The 13,089-nt window shown below is 41.3% G+C and overlaps 1 pseudogene across 1 annotated transcript; it reads right to left on the minus strand.

The window, feature by feature from the left end:
- Positions 1-10,926: 10,926 nt before the first annotated feature.
- On the minus strand, positions 10,927-12,787 carry LOC147365537 (ras-related protein Rab-18 pseudogene; annotated as a pseudogene). The gene has a single exon (XR_015132273.1). The product of XR_015132273.1 is annotated as a ras-related protein Rab-18 pseudogene (transcript).
- Between the last annotated feature and the right edge of the window lie 302 nt (positions 12,788-13,089).

Below are 13,089 nucleotides of genomic sequence, written 5' to 3' on the forward strand. Positions count from 1 at the left end.
ATAGCCTTGGATTATTGTGATATTGAATGGTTTGCCTTGGAAATGAACAGAGGTCATTCTGTCGTTTTTGAGATTGCATCCAAGTACTGCATTTGGACTCTTGTTGATCCTGATGGCCACTCCATTTCTTCTGAGGGATTCCTGCCTGAAGTAATAGATATAATGGTCATCTGAGTTAAATTCTCCCATTCCAGTCCATTTCAGTTCGCTGATTCTTAGAATATAGGCATTCACTCTTGCCATCTCTTGTTTGACCACTTCCAATTTGCCTTGATTCATGGACCTGACATTCCAGGTTCCTATGCAATATTGCTCTCTACATCATCAGACCTTGCTTCTATCACCAGTCGCATCCACAGCTGGGTTTTCTTTTTGCTTTGGCTCCATCCCTTCATTCTTTCTGGAGTTATTTCTCCACTGCTCTCCAGTAGCATATTGGGCACCTACTGACCTGGAGAGTTTCTCTTTCAGTATCCTATCATTTTGCCTTTTCATACTGTTCATGGGACTCTCAAGGCAAGAATACTGAAGTGGTTTGTCATTCCCTTCTCCAGTGGACCACATTCTGTCAGATCTCTCCACCATGACCCACCCATCTTGGGTTGCCCCACGAGCATGGCTTAGTTTCACTGAGTTAGACAACGCTGTGGTCCTAGTGTGATTAGATTGACTAGTTTTCTGTGAGTATGATTTCACTGTGTTTGCCCTCTGATGCCCTCTTGCAACAACTACTGTCTTACTTGGGTTTCTCTTACCTTGAGTGTGGGGTATCTCTTCACGGCTGGTCCTGCAAAGCGCAACCATTGCTCCTTACCTTGGACGAGGGGTATCTCCTCACTGCTGCCCTTCCCAACCTTCAATGTGGGATAGCTCCTCTAGGCCTTCCTGCGCCAGTGCAGCCACGGCTTCTTGGATGTGGGGTTGGTCCTCCTGACCACCGCCCCTGGCCTCAGGCATAGGGGCATGGAGTAGCTCCTCCCACCTGCTGCCCCGGCCTCGGGCTTGGGGCATGGGGTATCTCCTCCCAGCCATCACTCCTGACTTTGGACGTGGGGTAACTCCTCTCGTCGCCACCCCGACCTCAGATGCTGGGTATCTCCTCTCGGCCGCCCCCCCTGACCTCTGACTCGGGGTAGCTCCTCTCGGCTGCCCCCCCCGCGATCTCGGATTCGGGGTAGCTCCTCTCGGCCGTTCCTGCGCCATGGCAATCTGGTGCTCTCTGCCACTGCCCCTGACCTCGGACGTGGGGTAACTCCTCTTGGCCGCTGTCCTTCGGGCATGGAGTCCTCCTGGATTCTGCCCCTGACCTCGGACATGGGGTGGTTCCTCTCCGCCGCACTTAGCGCGCCCGTCGCAGCTGCCTGCTCTTTAGCGTGCCCGTCGCAGACAACATATATAGAGGTCTTGTTTTTGTATCCATTCAGCCAGTCTTTGTCTTTTGGTTGGGGCACTCAACCCATTTACATTTAAGGTAATTATTGATAAGTATGATCCCAGTGTCATTTACTTTATTGTTTTGGGTTTGAGTTTATACACCCTTTTTGTGTTTCCTGTCTAGAGAAGATCATTTAGCATTGTTGGAGAACTGTGTTGGTTTTGATGAATTCTCTCAGCTTTTGCTTGTCTGTAAGCTTTTGATTTCTCCTTCATATTGGAATGAGATCCTTGATGGGTACAGTAATCTGGCTGTAGATTATTTTCTTTCATCTTTTTAAGTATGTCCTGCCATTCCCTCCTGGCCTGAAGAGTTTCTATTGAAAAATCAGCTGTTATCCTTATGGGAATCCCCTTGTGTGTTATTTTTGTTTTTACCTTGCTGCTTTTAATATTTGTTCTTTGTGCTTGATTTTTGTTAATTTGATTAATATGTGTCTTGCGGTGTTTCGCTTTGGGTTTATCCTGTTTGGGACTCTCTGGGTTACTTGGATTTGGGTGATTATTTCCTTCCCCATTTTAGGGAAGTTTTCAACTATTATCTCCTCAAGTATTTTCTCATGGTCTTTCTTTTTGTCTTCTTCTTCTGGGACTCCTATGATTTGAATGTTGGGGCTTTTAACATTGTCCCAGAGGTCTCTGAGTTTGTCCTCATTTCTTTTAATTTCTTTTTCTTTTTTTCTCTCTGATCCATTTATTTCTACCATTCTATCTTCTACCTCACTAATCCTATCTTCTGGCTTTGTTATTCTATTATTTGTTCCCTCCAGTGTTTTTTATCTCATTTATTACATTATTTCTGGTTTTAGAAAAGGCAGAGGAAACAGATTTCAAATTGCCAACATCTGCTGGATTATGGAAAAAGCAAGAGAGTTTCAGAAAAACATCTATTTCTGCTTTATTGACTATGCCAAAGCGTTTGACTGTGTGGATCACAATAAACTGTGGAAAATTCTGAAAGAGATGGGAATACCACGCCACCTGACCTGCCTCTTGAGAAACCTATATGCAGGTCAGGAAGCAGCAGTTAGAACTGGACATGGAACAACAGACTGGTTCCAGATAGGAAAAGGAGTACGTCAAGGCTGTATATTGTCACCCTGCTTATTTAACTTACATGCAGAGTACATCATGAGAAACGCTGGGCTGGAAGAAGCACAAGCTGGAATCAAGTTTGCTGGGAGAAATATCATAACCTCAGATATGCAGATGATACCACCCTTATGGCAGAAAGTGAAGAGGAACTCAAAAGCCTCTTGATGTAAGTGAAAGTGGAGAGTGAAAAAGTTGGCTTAATGTTCAACATTCAGAAAACAAAGATCATGGCATCCGGTCCCATCACTTCATGGGAAATAGATGGGGAAACAGTGGAAATAGTATCAGACTTTATTTTTCTGGGCTCCAAAATCACTGCAGATGTTGATTGCAGCCATGAAATTAAAAGATACTTACTCCTTGGAAGGAAAGTTATGACCATCCTCGATAGCATATTAAAAAGCAGAGACATTATTTTGCCAACAAAGGTCCATCTAGTCAAGGCTATGGCTTTTACAGTGGTCATGTATGGATGTTAGCGTTGGACTGTGAAGAAAGCTGAGCACTGAAGAATTGATGCACTTGAACTGTGGTATTGGAGAAGACTCTTGAGAGTCCCTTGGACTGCAAGGAGATCCAACCAGTCCATTCTAAAGGAGATCAGCCCTGGGTGTTCTTTGGAAGAAATGATGCTAAAGCTGAAACTCCAGTACTTTAGCCACCTCATGTGAAGATTTGACTCAGTGGAAAAGACTGTGATGCTGGGAGGGATTGGGAGAAGAAGGAAAAGGGGACAACAGAGGATGAGATGGCTAGATCGCATCACTGACTCGATGTACGTGAGTCTGATTGAACTCCGGGAGTTGGTCATGGACAGACAGGCCCGGCGTGCTGTAATTCATGGGTTCGCAAAGAGTCGGACGTGACTGAGCGACTGAACTGAACTGAACTGACTGATTACATTATTCATTATATATTGACTCTTGTTTATTTCTTCTAGATCCTTGTTAAACCTTTCTTACATCTTCTCAATCCTTGTCTCCAGGCTATTTATCTGTGATTCTATTTTGTTTTCAAGATTTTGGATCATTTTCACTATCATTATTTGGAATTCTTTATCAGGTAGATTCCCTATCTCTTCCTCTTTTGTTTGGTTTGGTGGGCATTTATCCTGTTCCTTTACCTGCTGGGTGTTCCTCTCTCTCTTCATCTTGTTTATATTGCTGTGTTTGGGTTGGCTGTTCTGTATTCTGGCAGTTTGTGGAGTTCTCTTTATTGTGGAGTTTATTCATTGTGGGTGGGGTTGTACGAGTTGCTTGTCAACGTTTCCTGGTTAGGGAAGCTTGTGTCGGTGTTCTGGTGAGTAGAGCTGGATTTCTTCTCTCTGGAGTGCAATGAAGTGTCCAGTAACGAGTTATGAGATGTCAATGGGTTTGGAGTGACTTTGGGCAACCTGTATATTGAAGCTCAGGGCTGTGTTCCTGTGTTGCTGGAGAATTTTTGTGGTATATCTTGCTCTGGAATTTGTTGGCCCTTGGGTGGTGCTTGGTTTCAGTGTAGGTATGGAGGCGTTTGATGAGCTCCTGTCGATTAATGTTCCCTGGAGTCAGGAGTTCTCTGGTGTTCTCAGGATTTGGACTTAAGCCTCCTGTTTCTGGTTCTCAGTCTTATTTTTACAGTAGCCTCAAGACTTCTTCATCCATACAGCACTGTTGATAAAACATCTACGTTAAAGATGAAAAGTTTCTCCACAGTGGGGGACACCCAGGGAAGTTCACAGAGTTACACGGAGAAGAGAAGAGGGAGGAGGGAGATAGAGGTGACCCAAATGAGATGAGGTGGAATCAAAAGAGGAGGGAGCAAGCTAGCCAGTAATCACTTCCTTATGTGTGCTCCACAGTCTGGACCACTCAGAGATGTTCATGGAGTTACACAGAGAAGAGAAAAGGAAGGATGGAGACAGAGGTGGCCAGGAGGATAAAGAGGGGAATCAAAAGGAGGGAGACAGATCCAGCCAGTAATCAGTTCCCTAAGTGTTCTCCACCAACCAGAACACACAAAGAGATTCACAGAGTTGGGTAGAGAAGAGAAGGGGGAAGGAGGAGATAGAGGCAACCTGGTGGAGAAAAAGGAGAGTCCTAAGTGGGGAGAGAACAGTCAAGCCAGTAATCTCGCTCCCAAGTAAAAACGGGTACTGAAGATTTGGTTCTTAAAGGTACAATATTGATAACAAATACAAAAAAGCAAAGATTAAAAATCTAGACTAGAAGTTGGATTTTCAAAAATACAATGTTAAAAAAAAGTCAGAAAAATTATTAAATATATATATATATGAAGTTTGCTTTAAAAAATAGGGTCTCTTTTTTTTTTTGCAAAGTAATAGTATTTTCAATAAAAATGAAAATTAAAGAAGTAGTAGAGGACTTAAAAATTAAAAAAACTTTAAATAAATAAATAATGATAGTGAAAATAGTAAAAATACATCTAGGACTTCTCTGGTGTTGTTGTGGGCAGTGTGGGGTCAGTTCAGTTTCGGATAGTTCCTTGATCTAGCTTATATTTCTCAAGATCTATAGGCCCCTTCCTATCTATTAAGTACTAACTACAGGGTTTTAATCTATTGCACCTGTCACGTCCAAGACGGTGCCCTCTGTTTTAGCTTCTGTTTGCTGGTCTCTTCAGTGTCTAATTTCCACCCTGACACAAGGGGGCGGTGGTGGACACTTTTACAGGCTCACTTGTTCAGTCGTGCTGTGGGGAGGGAGGGATGTTGTGAACAGATAACACTGGTGTGTGCTCGCAGTGTCTCAATCATACTGGGTTTGCTCCTGCTCATGGCATGTGTGCTTTCCCTGTCTACACTGCTTAGGCTCTAGGTTGCTCTGCTGGGAACTGTCTGAAGCTGGCCCTGGGTTGTGTGCACTTCCCAGGTCTAAGCCTCTCAGGTTCAGGTACTTGGGTAGTCCTCAGAGGTGCAGACTTGATTGGGCCTGTGTTTTGTGCCCTTTTCTGGTCCAAGCAGCTCAAGTGATCAGGTGTTTGGTGAGCACAGTGGCTGCGACTTGACGCCTCCCCTGTCCCTGCCACTTGGTTTTCTGGATGTACAACCGGTCCACCTTCTCAGGCGGTTGTTGACCGTCTACAATCCCAAGAAGTCTTAGTTAGCAAGGAAACCTGCTTGCAGTTTGGTAGATAATGCCTCTTTGGGGCCGCAATTGCCCCCTTCCGGCCTGTCACCAGAGGGAGATGATCTGCACCCAGCTAGCTCTGCTCAGTCCTTTGTTCTGTGAGCGGGTCTGGCAGTGTCTTAGGTTAGGGCTTTTCACATAGTAGCTATCCCACAGTCTGGTTTGCTAGCCCAAGTTAGTTTGCTCAGATTGCCCTCAGGGCATTCAGGCCTGGTCCTTACTCTAAGCAATGCAGCCCGCGCCTCCCTGCCGAGCCCCCGCTTGCTAGTGGCAGATGCAGGCATCTGTGCTGCTTCTCTGCTGGGGGAGTTACCCTTGTGCACATAATCTGTGGGGTTTAATTATTTATTTATTTTTCCTCCTGGTTATGTTGCCCTCTGTGGTTCCAAGGCTCGCCACAGACCCGGCAGTGAGAGTGTTTCCTGGTGCTTGGAAACTTCTCTCTTTTTAAGACTCTCTTCCCAGGATGGAGCTCCACTCCTACCTCCTTTGTCTCTCTTTTTGTCTTTTATATTTTTTTCTACCTCCTTTTGAAGACAATGGGCTGCTTTTTGGTGTGCCTTATGTCCTCTGCCAGCATTCAGAAGTTGTTTTGTGCAATTTACTCAGCGTTCAAATGTTCTTTTGATGAATTTGTAGAGGAGAAAGTGGTCTCCCTGTTCTATTCCTCCACCATCTTAGGACCGCCTCCCGGTGTAAACTTTCCATTCAGTAAAAACTGAATTAAAATTGTCTATGCAATTTAAAATAGCATTTGAATAGACATATTTAAATACCTTTTTCTCAGAATTTATAAATCTTGAATTCAATTCTGCATTTATTTCATTTCAAGTTAATCCTGCCCTACCCCCTTCCACAGCACAAGTATGTAAAATATTAGTTTTCAGTACAGAAAAGCTCTTTCTACTACTCATATAATAAGGTGGAATTTTTGGTATTTATATTAAAGTGTAAAATGGGTTCAGAAAATCTTCATTTATCTTCAGTGTTTTAAGTCTAATGCAAGTAAAACAGAAACCAAAAAAGGCATGTCAAAGGACAAAGATTTGTTTGCTCTTTTAATTAGATGTAGTAAGCTATTATTCTCTTTAGGAGGTTGCTTATTCTACAGAATTTTAAAAGACAAGACACAATTTATCTTAGTCCTAGGTCAGCATTTTCCTGAAACTGACTTAGCCTTTCACACAAGAAAGAAGAGACACACTAGAAATTTTAATTGAAAATCTCTGTATTAAGCTCTAATATCTAAAATCAAGTTTTTTTTTTTTTTAATAAAATGAAACTAGCTAAACAGTAAGCTGTTTAGGAGTCTTTATTCTCAAAAATATTATTACTGACTAACTCAATTCCTTCCGGATAACCATGATAGTGTGATCACTCACCTAGAGCCACACATCCTGGAATGTGAAGTCAAGTGGGCCTTAGGAAGAATCACTACAAGCAAAGCTAGTAAAGGTGATGGAATTCCAGTTGAGATATTTAAAACCCTAAAAGATGATGTTTTTAAAGTGATGCACTCAATATTCCAGCAAATTTGGAAAACTCAGCAGTGGCCACAGGATTGGAAAAGGTCAGTTTTCATTCCAATTCCAAAGAAAGGCAATGACAAAGAATCTTCAAACTACTACACAATTGCACTCATCTCACATACTAGCAAAGTAATGGTCAAAATTCTCCAAGTCAGGCTTCAGCAGTATGTGGACCAAAAACTTCCAGATGTTCAAGCTGGGTTTCGAAAAGGCAGGAGAACCAGAGATCGAATTGCCAACATCCGTTGGATTATCGAAAAATCAAGAGAGTTCCAAAAAAACATCTGTTTCTGCTTTATTGACTATCCCAAAGCATTTGACTGTGTGGATCACAATAAACTGTGGAATATTCTGAAAGAGATGGGAATACCAGACCACTTTACCTGCCTCTTGAAAAATCTGTATGCAGGTCAAGAAGCAACAGTTAGAACTGTACATGGAACAACAGACTGGTTCCAAATAGGAAAAGGAGTACGTCAAGGCTGTATATTGTCACCCTGCTTATTTAACTTATAAGCAGAGTACATCATGAGAAATTCTGGGCTGGATGAAGCACAAGCTGGAATCAAAATTTCCAGGAGAAATATCAATAACCTTAGATATGCAGATGACACCACCCTTATGGCAGAAAGAGAAGAATTAAAGAGCCTCTTCATTAGGGTGAAAGAAGAGAGTGAAAAAGTTGGCTTAAAACTCAACATTCAGAAAACTAAGATCATGGCATCTGGTCCCATCACTTCATGGCAAATAGATGGAGAAACAGTGGCTGACTTTACTTTTTTTTTGGCTCCAAAATCACTGCAGCTGTTGCCTCCAACCATGAAATTAAAATACACTTGCTCCTTGGACGAAACACTATGACCAATCTGGACAGCATATTATAAAACAGAGATAATACTTTGCCATCAAAGGTCTATCTAGTCAAAGCTATGGTTTTTCCAGTAGTTATGTATGGATGTGAGAATTGGACTATAAAGACAGCTGAAGAATTGATGCTTTTGAACTGTGGTGTTGGAGAAGACTCTTGAGAGTCCCTTGGATTGCAAGGAGATCCAACAAGTCCATCCTAAAGGAAATCAGTCCAGAGTATTCCTTGGAAAGACTGATGTTGAAGCTGAAACTCCAATACTTTGGCCATCTGATGCAAAGAACTGATTTATTGGAAAAGACCTTGATGCTGGGAAAGATTGAAGGTGGGATGAGAAGGAGAGGACAGAGGATGAGATAGTTGGATGGCATCATCGAGTTGATGGACATGATTTCTGTCAGTTGGTGATGGACAGGGAAGCCTGGTGTGCTGCAGCCCTTGGGGTTGCAAAGAGTCAGAGACAACTGAGCAACTGAACTGAACTGAACAATTCCTTTAGGAAACCTCTAACTATGAAGGTGTATCATAATATGTAAAACAGACTACTTAAGGGATATTTTATTACAAAGGGTGCCACTCAAATCTCCAATAAATAGGTTCATACAAATACTTTTCAGGGATATCCCATCTGCCAAAAGCAAGGCTGTCACACTGTGCTTGGTTTTGCTTTGAAGTTCCTTGAAGACACTCCATAAGCCTCCTAGAGGTGCAAAAAGGCAGATCTTTCATCCACCAGCTGCTCCAGCCTAAGCCAGTTTGCTTTCATTTTGAATCATTCATTTGCTCACTCAGTCAACCAACATTTACCAACTTTTCTATGACAGACACTGCCTCTCACTGTGGTGAAATTGTATTGAATATATAACCTGAATGGGGAGGCAGGAATTAAGAAGTTAAATCTAAAATTACAAATAATGTTAAGTGTAAGAAAGATGATCACAGATGTTTTGGAAGAGGACAACAGATGCTCCTTTTAAGATGAATTACAAAAGGGAATTTTTGGTATAATTAATGAGCAATTAAACAAAAACCTAAAAAATAACTAATGGGCCTAGGTGAAGAGTGGGGAGCATTTCAAAAAGTTAACAACATATATAAAGACCAGGATATGAGCAGAACCTGACATATCCCAGAACTCCACAGCAGCCATTTTTGCCTTAAGTTTGGTGAAGGGAAAGAGTTTGAAGAACCAAGCAGAGGCTAGATCCTGCAAGAATGTCTGTAATTTTATGTCAAAGTATATCCAACATTTGACTTCAACATGATTAGTGTGACTTTTTTCCTCATCAGTTGAGCAAGGTGATACTCTGTAGAAAAGTCCTACTATCCATTATAACACAGTGTTCATCTTTCTTTCTTCAACAAATTCCTTCAGGTATTAATGTCACAACCCTCCCCAGCTTTTAAAGCAATGGCATCCTAGTATATATGGGAAAAAATTCAACTTTTAAAAAAAGTCCAGAGCCCAAAGGGCTGGGCACCCTCTGGCTCTTGCTTCCCACTGTGCTTCTGCTTCAGCCATCCTGGAGGTGCCATGTCAAGTCCCCTTAGCCTGCCAACCAGAGAGTTTCCCAGGGCAGTTCCCTGGGAGTCCAGGCTCACTGCACTCTGCCAATTTCCTAGCACAAGAGTGCAAATTATTTTTGCCTTGGTCTTAGGATTTTACACAGGCTCTTTCTTCCCCTGGGCAGACATAGCCTGAAAGAGCAGTGTTAATGCTCCTGGGACAACCTTCAAACAATGGTAGTTGGAAACGAGTGGAAAAATGCTTCTTCCTTTCACCCTTTAGCTGCCCATTTCTTGGAGACTTTCTGTAATTCTCAGGAGGTCCCAGTAGAACTGAGCCTTTGTCACCCAGAGCAGAGGTGCAATGACTTTCTCTTCCTTTGACTGTGCCTTGATCTGTCTCCTGGTCCCCTGTCCTTCACTAGCTCCTTGTCATCACCTCTAAGAAGTTGCTTACACCTACGCTTGTGATACAACCTCTGCTTTTGGGGGGAACCCATACTGTGGTCCTGACCTTTGCAAGCATTCTGTGTTTATTTTTCAGTGAAGCCCATTGTGGTCTGCCTGGAACTCTCCTCTTTGGATATCTTTACAAGGCTGGTGCCATGTCGTTATTAAATTGCAGCTGAAATGTTACATTCTGAGAGGGGTCTTTAATCTCATGTTACACCCATACTGCTCATCTCTGTTCATTACATTATTCTTTTTTTTTTTTTTTTTTAGGGAAAGCAGGCTAGATTTATTAAAAAACTATAAAAGGTTACAATATAAATCAAACAAAATTAGTTGTTAAAAGTTAAGTGACTCATATGTATCCAAATTCTGACCAAATAAAGACAATCCAATGCATAGGAAGAATATTCTATGGCTCAAGGAGCAAACAGCAATAAATAGAAATGTCAATACAGAAACCACATATACAAATCTACAGTTTTAATGTAACAACAAATCATAAGTACATGTGTTAGCTATCTTTCTCTAACATTAAAGTAGTAGTATATGTTTCATTTTCTGTAAAAACATATATAATGCATAAAACCTTTAATCCCATGTAATATAGTCTAAGAAGTGTGAATCATGCAGTATGTTAAGGTTTTCTTATGTGAAGATATACATTTCAGTCTATTATCACAAGCATTGTAAAGGTGACCCACAAAAATGTTTATCGTTTGCAACTGTATATAGAGAACAAACCGCCCAGAAATTAGTATTTCTTATTAATCTTACTGAGTGGTATTAAAGTGGCCTGCCTGAAAGGGCAAATCACTTATCTGCAAGCTTAAAATAGCAGAGATCAATGTATATTAAATAATACATGAGTGAAAAAACTATACAATGTACAATAGCAGGAGGTTACAAAACTGAATACTGTGTAAAAGATTTATTAGTCTGTACAAGTTTGTACCAAGATTTTCACTGCAACAGTATTTTTCCATACACATCGAAATCTGGAAGCAATATGCCTTTTTCAAATTATAGTTTAGTGTTTTTTCCCCCAACCCTCAAAACACAGAAATATGTTTTTGAATATCAACTAGTCATTTATGGAAGTCATAAGATACAGATATTCATTAACATTACACAAGCTATAATTGAAGTACCGGAACAAACACCACCAACATTTGTGGGAAAATGTGTTGGTTTTAAAGGTGATAAGTGCTACATGAGTTACACAAACATACTACTCCTGTCCTTCTGAAACCAAAATGGGGGAATCTTATTGCGATTCTGTCAAATACCACACAACCCAAAACGCTGCACAGAGGCTCATGAAGCCAGGTACACATCACAGAATTAAAACTCCAGCTAAGCAATGAGCTGCTCCTCAAGTCAAGGAAGACCAAACTCCTTTAACATATTAATGCTACTTCTGAAGTATCGTCAGAACAAACGGGGATTTAATTATAAATTGGCCTCGACCACATCCTGCAAAGAGGATTTTGCTTAGTGCTAAAGAGAATCCGTCAGTGAACATCCTAGGAAAGCTGTGGAATCATGCTTTTTGTTATTCCTGAAGGGAAATCTGCCAGGTTTGATGACATCTGTTTATCTCCCAGTGGTCCTGGGAGTTCTACGATACCAATTAATTCAGTAATTGATAAGTATTTAAGCGAAAAAGAGACCAAAACTAGACCTTGTATCAACATATACTAGAGAGGTGGATTTTTAAAAAATCACATGATGAATGTAAATCATAAAATCAAATGTACTTATAAAGGTACACCTGTTTTATGTTACATAAAAAACTGCAGATTGCAAACTGTGCATGCTTACGTTTTACCTGGAAAAGTCAATGAGTGGGCTTTCTCACAAATATTTACTGCCATGATACAAAACAAATATGTGCAAACTGCAAGGTCCCTAAAATAGCAGTTAAGAGAGTTTATATACAGAAAGATGACATTATCTGATCAAATACGCAAGAGATGGCGTTTCCCAGAGTTTATAACACAGAACAGTAACCACCACATGCTCCACCTCCTTGGCCTTCTTCCCTGTGTGTCAGCTTGACTCCTTTATTCTGGTTCTCACTTTCCCACAGTCCAGGGGTCTGAATGATCTTTTCAACAAGTTCCTCAAAAGCACACTGTACACCATCACAGGTTTTTGCACTTTCCTCTATAAATAACATGGAATGCTTTCGTGCAAATTTCAGGCCTTCATTTCTATCAACTTCATGATTTTCCTTATCAATTTTGTTTCCAACTAGCATGTTTACTATGTCATTTCTCGTGCAGTATGTTTCCAACTCATTTAACCAATTATCCAGTTTAACAAAGGTGTCTCTTCTTGTGACATCATAAACTAATATAACACCCTGTGCACCTCTATAATAGCTGGGAGTTAATGTTCTGAACCTTTCTTGACCAGCAGTATCCCATATTGCAAGTTTTGCCTTATTTCCATCCACTGAAATTGTTTTCACCTTAAAATCAACACCTATTGTTGCTGCAAGTTCTGGATCAAAAGTATCATCTGTGAACATCAAGAGCAGGCTGGGGAGTTTGTCGGGCGTTTGGCGGGAGCAATTGTTAGTGGGTGTCCCTGTCATGTCTGGTCGTGGCAAGCAAGGCGGCAAGGCCCGCGCCAAGGCCAAGTCGCGCAAAATTAAAAAAAAAAAAAAAAAGAGCAGGCTGGACTTGCCCACGCCGCTCTCGCCGATGATGAGGATCCTCAGGGTGGTCAGCACGTCCTCGTCCATCCTGACCCTGCTCCGCACCGCGAGCAGCCGCTACATTATTCTTAATATGCTTATTATAAGTGACCAGTTTTTAAATGTTTCTGTTTATTTTCTTATTAACTTAGTTGATTGCTTACTTTCTACCACCTAGAATGCAAGTTCCAGGTGAGCAGAAGCCTACTACACTATGAAGTTGTGCTCCCAGAGCTTAGAAAAATGGCTGTCATGTAGTGGTTACCCAATAAATGGGTGTTGAAGGACTTTAAAAATGAAATTCTGTTCGTTTTAAAGGTGAAACAAAATATACAAGGTAATATTTCTCTAAGAACACATATAGCTAAAACTCTT

Source organism: Bos grunniens, chromosome 9, assembly GCF_055505025.1.
Source record: "Bos grunniens cultivar Pamir isolate PY7600 chromosome 9, Bosgru_T2T1.0, whole genome shotgun sequence".
NCBI lineage: Eukaryota > Metazoa > Chordata > Mammalia > Artiodactyla > Bovidae > Bos > Bos grunniens.